Below are 8,564 nucleotides of genomic sequence, written 5' to 3' on the forward strand. Positions count from 1 at the left end.
GGTGAACACAGGCTGCCACAGAAAACCAAGGTGGAGAAGGGTTCACTCCCACTAGGATAGTTGCAGGTAGTGTAAAGTTCGGCTGCTGGAGCAAGAACTGAAAATGGGCTCCAGGAGGTAACTGAAGAGGAGTGGGCCCGATACTGGCTATCAAAGTAGTCATCGAAGGAGGCATAGGATGGGTGGCCTGGCATGGCGGAAAAACTCCATGTTTATCTCTTGAGGATAACTTTAGTATGACTGGTAATTCAACAGTTTCGGCATACGCGCTGAACTTGGCTAGCATAAAAGGCGCCAGTGGCCAAACAGATGCGACGATGGTGGGTAGTGTTGAGATGGCATACGAAGAACAGACGCACAAATGCGTAAACAAAGCACCAATATTCTAGTTTTTATTGGACAAGGGACCAGTACAAACCGATAAGGGGGGTTCAATCTGCCCCCAGGAAGTATCATTGAGGACATGTCCTACATTGAGGAACTACGTACAGTGGGCTCCCAGGTGGGACACGCGTGAGAACGAACAGTTTCCTATTGAGCATGAGCCACAGGAATTTCGTAGTTTCAACTAACAGAAGAGCAGCAGGCCAAAGTTGAGAATATGGGGTGAGAAATCAACTGCACTGACAGGAACCAACACAAACGGTTTTGTCAGTGGAAAAAACAATACCATTCTCGATGCTCCATGAGTGAAGAAGTTAGAGACGTCGCTCAATGTGAGAGGTTCCTGGAGGACTGCAATGGATGGCAGAATCGTCAACAAAAAGGGAGCCAGAGGTGCTCAGCAGGAGGCAGGCCATTATAGCGTTAAGGGCGATAGCAAAGAGGACAACGCTGAGGATGGAAATTGAGGTACACCGTTTTCCTGGATAAAGTTGTCTGACGAGGCACAACCCACATACACCTTGAAAACTCCATCTTCTAAAAATTGCTGAGGTGAACAGGGAAGCTATGTGTAGAATACAGACATACCAGTCCTCCAGCAGGTGTCTTCCACAGAATCGAAAAATATTGCTTGCCAGGGATTTCCACAGAAAGCCCTTCATGGCATAGGTGGACAAAGTGAAGAAATGGTCAACTGGAGAATGGCGCACTCTAAATCCACATTGGGCACTGGGTAGTAAATTGCAGGACTAACCACCACGCCAGGTGGGATGAATCATATGTTCAATAACCTTGCAAACAGCTGCTGAGAGAAATGGGGCAGTAGCTGGAAGAGTGCTTCTCCTTACCCTGCTTATGCTTGGGTGTGACGGTGGCTTCAGTCCAGCATCTCGGAAACCTTCCCTCCACCTAGAGGGGATTGTCCGTATGGAGGATAAAATACTTGCCTGCAAGAGAAGGTGCTGCAACATCTGAATGTTAACATCTTCCTGCCCTGGGGAACAGAATCGGGATTAAGTGAGATTATAGTACAACTCTCTCATAGTAAATCCGGCATTGTAGCCTCAAGATTCTCAAAAAGCAAGGTTATTGTCCAAGCCGCCTCCACTTTTTTCCGATGGAGGAAGGCCGGGTAATAATGCGTAGAGCTCGAAATCTCCACAAAACAAAGCTCCAGGAAGTTTAAGATAGCGATAGAGTCCACTATGGCATCTGGTACTGTCATCCAGAGATCTGAGAAAGGCCCTTTTTCCCTGGTATCCCTACGAGTTTGGCGCAAATGACAGAAGAGCGAGAGGAACTTAGCAAAAACGTAGATGGATTTCATTTACTAATTTTGTCTCTAAGAATGCAGTGGCACTGTGCACGCAACTGTTTACAACAGATGTAGTTTGTCATCGTAGGAGGACAGTTATAAACGCGGAGAGCACGGTTCCGCGCACGAAGTGCCTCGAAGTACGCCTCAGTCCACCAAGGGACCAGGACACAGAGCAGTAGAGAGGAAGTTCGAGGAATGAAATTTTCGGCTGCACTAAGGGTAACCTGCTCATCGCTAGTGCGGAAGTTTGTTCATCGAAGGTCGCCAGCGAGGAGTGAAGCCTCCATTCAGCCTTAGAAAGCTAACAATCAATTTTGCACATATGTAGGGGTATGTGTCAGCAAACAGAAAGCACAAAGGAAACAGTTGCTGGAGTACATGTCACAGAACGGGCCACTCTACAAGCTGTGCAGTGCAGAACAAGGAGTCCAAATAGTGATAGGTGTGTGTGGAGTGGGTGCTCCAATGTTAAGGCGGATGAGGTTGAGTTAATTGTGAATGTCAGCAAAGACGTCACGCCTCTGTCAGGTTCTTGAAGAGCCCTGAAGGGGCTTCCATTTCATTTCATGTCCCTCGACTCTTACAACTGCCATCTGGTTTCTGTACAAATTGTAAATACTCTTTCGCTCCCTGTATTTTACCCCTGCCACCTTCAGAATTTGAAGGAGAGTATTCCAGTCAACATTATCAAAAGCCTTCTCTAAGTCTACAAATGCTGGAAACGTAGGTTTGCCCTTCTTTAATCTAGCTTCTCAGATAAGTCGTAGGGTCAGTATTGCCTCACTTGTTCCAATATTTCTACGGAAACCACACTGATCTTCCTCGAGGTCGGCTTCTACTAGTTTTTCCATTCGTCTGTAAGGAATTCGCGTTGGTATTTTGCAGCTGTCACTTATTAAACTGATAGTTCGGTAATTTTCACATCTGTCAACACCTTCTTTCTTTAGGATTGCAATTTTTATATTCTTCTTGAAGTCTGAAGGTATTTCGCCTGTTTCATACATCTTGCTCACCAGATGGGAGAGCCAGTCCTGACAAAACTCTACCAAGGCCGTCAGTAGTTCCAATGGAATGTTGTCTACTCCGGGGGCCTTGTTTCAACTCAGGTCTTTCAGTGCTCTGTCAAACTCTTCACATAGTATCTTATCTCCCATTTCATCTTCATCTACATCCTCTTAAATTTCCAAAATATTGTACTCATGTACATCGCCCTTGTATAGACCTTCTATATACTCCTTCCACGTTTCTGTTTTCCCTGTTTGCTTAGAACTGTGTTTCCATCTGAGCTCTTGATATTCATACAAGTCGTTTTCTTTTCTCCAATGGTCTCTTTAATTTTCCTATACGCAGTATCTATCTTACCCCTAGTGCGGTAAGCCTCTACACCCTTACACTTCTCCTCCAGCCATGCCTGCTTAGCCATTTTGCACTTCCTGTCGATCTCATTTTTGAGACGTTTGTATTCCTTTTTGCCTGCTTCATTTACAGCATTTTTATATTTTCTCCTTTCATCAATTAAATTCCATATTTCTTTTGTTACCCAAGGATTTCTACTAGCCCTCGTCTTATTACCTACTTGATCCTCTGCTGCCTTCACTACTTTATCCCTCAGAGCTACCCATTCGTCTTCAACCGTATTTCTTTCCCCCATTCCTTTCAGTTGTTCCCATATGCTGTCCCTAAAACTCTGTACAATCTCTGGTTTAGTCAATTTGTCCAGGTCCCATCTCCTTAAATTGACACCTTTTTGCAATTTCTTCAGTTTTAATCTACAGTTCATAACCAATAGATTGTGGTCAGGCTCCTCATCTGCTTCTGCAAATGTCTTACAATTTAAAACCTGGTTCCTGAATCTCTGTCGTACCATTATATAATCTATCTGAAACCTGCCAGTATCTCCAGGCTTCTTCCATGTTTACAGCCTTCTTTTATGATTCTTGAACCAATTGTTAGCTATGATTAAGTTGTGCTCTGTGCAAAATTTCACCAGACGTCTTCCTCTTTCATTTCTTAGCCCCAATCCATATTCACCTGCTATGGTTCCTTCTCTCCCTTTTCCTACTTTCGACTTCCAGTCACCCATGACTATTACATTTTCGTCTCCCTTCACTACCTGAATAATTTCTTTTATCTGATCATGGAGTTCTTGAATTTCTTCGCCATCTGCTGAGGTAGTTGGCATATAAACTTGTACTACTGTAGTAGGCATGGGCTTCGTGTCTATCTTGGCCACTATAATACGTTCACTATGCTGTTTGTAGCAGCTTACCCGCACTCATATTTTTTTATTCATTATTAAACCTACTCCTGCATTACCCCTATTTGATTTCGTATTTATAACCCTGTATTCACCTGACCAGAAGTCTTGTTCCTCTTGCCACCGAACTTCACTAATTCCCACTATATCTAACTTTAACATATCCATTTCCCTTTTTAAATTTTCTAACCTACCCGCTCGATTAAGGGATCTGACATTCCACACTCCGATCCATAGAATGCCAGTTTTCTTTCTCCTGATAACGACGTCCTTTTGAGTAGTCCCCACCCGGAGATCCGAATGGAGGACTATTTTACCTCCGGAATATTTTCCCAAGAGGACGCCATCATCATTTAACCATACAGTAAAGCTGCATGCCCTCGGGAAGAATTGCGGCTGCAATTTCCCCTTGCTTTCAGCCGTTCGCAGTACCAGCACAGCAACGCCGTTTTGGTTAATATTACAAGGCCAGATCAGTCAATCATCCAGACTGTTGCCCCTGCAACTACTCTTCAGGAACCACACGTTTGTCTGGCCTCTCAACAGATATCCCTCCGTTGTAGTTGCACCTGTTGTGGTTGGCAGGAGAGCCAACCGTGATAGTAAAGGAGGCCGAAATGCTCGCGTTTTAGCTCACGCAGGCTCGCGTGAGGTCTGGAACATGACAAGGGAATTAGAATTGAGAAAAACGGACGTAGCTGGTGGAATACTTAACTTTAATCCATTAATGGAGAACGTCGCTCTTTAAAGTACATGATTCACAATATCAATAATACGGATAATGGCGCCTTGCTGGGTCGTAACAAATAACGTAGCTGAAGGCTATGCTAACTGTCGTCTCGGCAAATGAGAGCGTAGAAGTCAGTGAACCATCGCTAGCAAAGTCGGCTGTACATCTGGAGCGAGTGGTAGGAAGTCTCTCTAGACCTGCCGTGTGGCGGCGCTCGGTCTGCAATCATTGATAGTGGCGACACGCGGGTCCGACGTATACTACCGGACCGCGGCCGATTTAAAGGCTACCACCTAGCAAGTGTGGTGTCTGGCGGTGACACCACAGCACCTACGGTACGGATATCTGTACCGTTGAGGCACGCAAGCCTCCCCACCAACGGCAAGGTCCGTGGTTCATGGGGGGAGGGCCCTGAAGGGTATTGTGTACATTAAAGTCACGAAGTAGCAAAAAGAGGTGAGGGTGTTGGCCACTGCTAACATCAAATGCTGGAGTGATGTCAATAATAGAAAGGGAACAAGTGATGAAAGGAAATTCAGACTGTAACAGCTTGCAGCCAAGTGTTCAGTGAGAGTGATTGAATATGAACGTCAACCAATAGGAGCAGCATGAATCCTTCACGAGATGGAATGTAATCATTGGGAGGGAGGGGGGAGATTAAAGTGGACTGGAAAGAAACGGAAGACGTCGAAGCCATCACAAGGGCAATTTTGTTTCCTCGGGGCAGGGATTCCAAGAGCAGTTTAAATCCTCATTGTTGGATGTAGTGACAAACATTCCACTAGAGGGAAGTCATGACGGATATGGGAGGAGGAATAATGGTGGGTTGTCACCTCATGGGCTGCTGAGTGTCAGCCTTCAAAGAATCAATGCTATAGGGCGTAGTGGCTGGAGGATCCTGTTCCATGCAACCTACGAAAGTGTCGGCATCCTCACTGAGTAAGTGTGCAGGTTCCATGGCACGAAAAAGGTTGGCACTGGCAGAACGGAGCTTGGGCAGGTGAGGGTGTCATGTGACGACGCTGCTTATGAGGACCAGCGAGTCAGCGAAAGGAAAGACAGTTTTCCTTGGATATCTGAGCCTTTGCTGTCGGCAGATGAAGTTTCAGATGTCTGTTGGCTTGAAGGATGTTTAAAATCTTCACAGGGCACTTTAGTCCCTGATTTCTAGCCTGCTGGTTGTGTAGCAGGTGATTTCGCCGCCAGAGGTGAAGATGTTGCGAGTTGCAGCTTCGGAGAAGGAGAAGCGGATACTACCGTGACACTAGGCTATTTTACAACTGCGATGCTGCATTTGAGAACGCATGTCCGTGTGGCGATTTCCTTTGAGGAGCGAGGAGTATCGAGATTTATACTTTTAGTAGCAGATGGTGGAAAACACAGCTTTCACTATCCAACAGCTTGTTAACGATAGGTTAAGGCTCTTTTTCCTTCACTCTGATCGCCTTGACAGCTTACTCACGGAGATACAGAGGAAATTAACGAGATGAGGCAGCATATTTGATATTGTAATTTATGCAGCAGGGAGAAGGTGGTGGGCAATTGCACTCATGAGCATCCCTACCACAAGTACTACATACGGCTGTGCTTCGTCAAGATATTTGAGTATGGTTGTAATGTAGACACCAGCAACAGCTGACTGGGCTTGTCATGTGGCACGTGATGAACTACTTAGCTTGCCGTGATCTGACAGAAGCACTACTACATCGGACATGGAACAGTGTGTGTAGGCACTATGGTTTTGTCAACCTGTTTCATTACCTGATGGTCTTCATCCATCCAGATAACACTCGCTGCAGAAAAACCAGAAATATCAGTGGAAGTTCGAAAAATACGTCCCACTGGTGAGAGTATTAAAATCCTAAAGGTAAACTTCAACTAAATGCCGGAGTTCGAGGAGCTCATCAAAAGCAGTGATGCTCACATTATGGTAGGTACAGAAAGCTGGTTCAAATCCGAAATGGTAGATTTTTAGGGAAAATTTAGGTGTACATCGAAAGTATAGCCAAATGACAAATACAGGTCGTGTATTTGTCGCAGTACAGTAACTCAAATCCACAGAGAGAAATTGAAGCTGCATGTCGGTGACTGCACAAGACTGAGTACCACGGGTGGGTATAAAAGGATCCTATCGCCCAACAGACTCCTCTACTGATGAAACCGAACACTTGAACCAAACTAATTTTCCCAGTTAATTGTTGGATGATTAAAGTCTCCACCACTGATTACAATATGATTGGGGAACTTGTTGAGAAGTGAACTGAGGTTTCGTCTAGTGGTGGGTATGGTAGGGCGTCCTGTGAAAGTTCACTAACAATTACTGTTAACTGACAGTTAAGAACCCTAGTTATGATCGAAATATATTGGATTTAATGCAACGAACATACCTGAATTCTGAGGATACCCACATCGAAACTGGGATCAGTGACCATGGTGGGGTTCTGGCAACAGTGATTATTGAAGTACAGAGGTCAACTAGAGCAGAAAGATAAGTATGTTCTGTAAACTAGATGAAAATGGATGTTGTCATATGTGAATGAGGAACTGGCAACACAAGGCAGGAGCATGTAGAAGAAATATGGCTCAAATTTGAAAGGGTAATTGACCACATGCTGGATAGATGTGTGTCCCACAGAACAGTTCATAATGGGAGATAACCTCCATGGTATAGAAACGCTGTAACGGAACTTTTAAAGGAACATTAGTGCAAAATAGGTCTGAAAGCGTAGGGCTATAGATAGGTGCTGAATGAAATGTTTGAAGGGATCACGCTCTGTTGACAGGCAGTGACTACCGTAGCAAAATATGTGAATGTAGGCTTTCCCGGCGTGTACTGCTGATAAAATCTTCTCGGGCTTCCATCCGGGTATCTGCATCGAAAACCCGCGACGTTTCGATGAGGACATTTAACGTATATAGAGATGGGCAGCACGAATGGTCACAGGGTTAATTCGTGGGAGAGAGAATGAAAGAACTAATTCTCGAATACAGAAGCTATCCCGAGAAAGTGTTAAAGTTTCAAGAACCGGCTTTAAATGATTACTCTAGGATATACTACCATCCCAATTGCTCACATTGGGATCGTGAGTATATGATTAGAGTAAGTACTGCACGCACAGAGGCATACGAATGATCGTTCTTTCCGTGCTGTATACGTGAATACAAGAGGAAGAAGCTCTAGTAACTGGTACAATGGGACGTAACTTCTGCCATGGACCTCATGATGGATTGCGGAGTATAGATGCAGATGCAGACTTAGACGCTACCACCTTGAAACTCATCTGCATCGTCCTCTTGTTTCCTCCCTTACAAGCCAATCATCTTACTTTTTCTTTTGGCAGTCAAAAACTGGCGGAACTGTTGTCGTAGCTCTATTCTTTTTTGACAAGTTCTCTTTACTTGGGCGTCCTCGCTTTGATTTCTCTTAACGGCTAATAGTCCACCCGCAATTTCCGCTTTTAATTTGCGCAGTGGAATGTGTTGTTCTTGAAGTAACCTGCAGTCCATTCGAGTCATCTGGTGATCACCGCTATTTTAATTGCGTCCTGGAAGCTGTATAAATACTAAATCATCGATGCTATGTAGTATTTCTATAGTTATGATAATTTGTCAATCAAATACCACCAATACAGGTGTTGTAAGGTGCAATGACCCATCTTGGGACTTGCACGTATTGTCTTTGTGGAATGTTCCACCTGTGTCTCACCCTGAGTCTCAATACCAACGAAAGATGAAAGCAGAGTAAGACGTTTGTTATCGTACGTATTACTACAATGGATCTCCTGTATCTTCTATTGGACGTGCTATTGCTCCTCGTTCTCCAGCCTTCATGTCTTTTCGTTGGGGAGGTCAATCTTTCAGCATATTTACTCCTA

This window comes from Schistocerca gregaria, unplaced genomic scaffold (genome assembly GCF_023897955.1).
Source record: "Schistocerca gregaria isolate iqSchGreg1 unplaced genomic scaffold, iqSchGreg1.2 ptg000995l, whole genome shotgun sequence".
In the NCBI taxonomy this organism is placed as follows: Eukaryota; Metazoa; Arthropoda; class Insecta; order Orthoptera; family Acrididae; genus Schistocerca; species Schistocerca gregaria.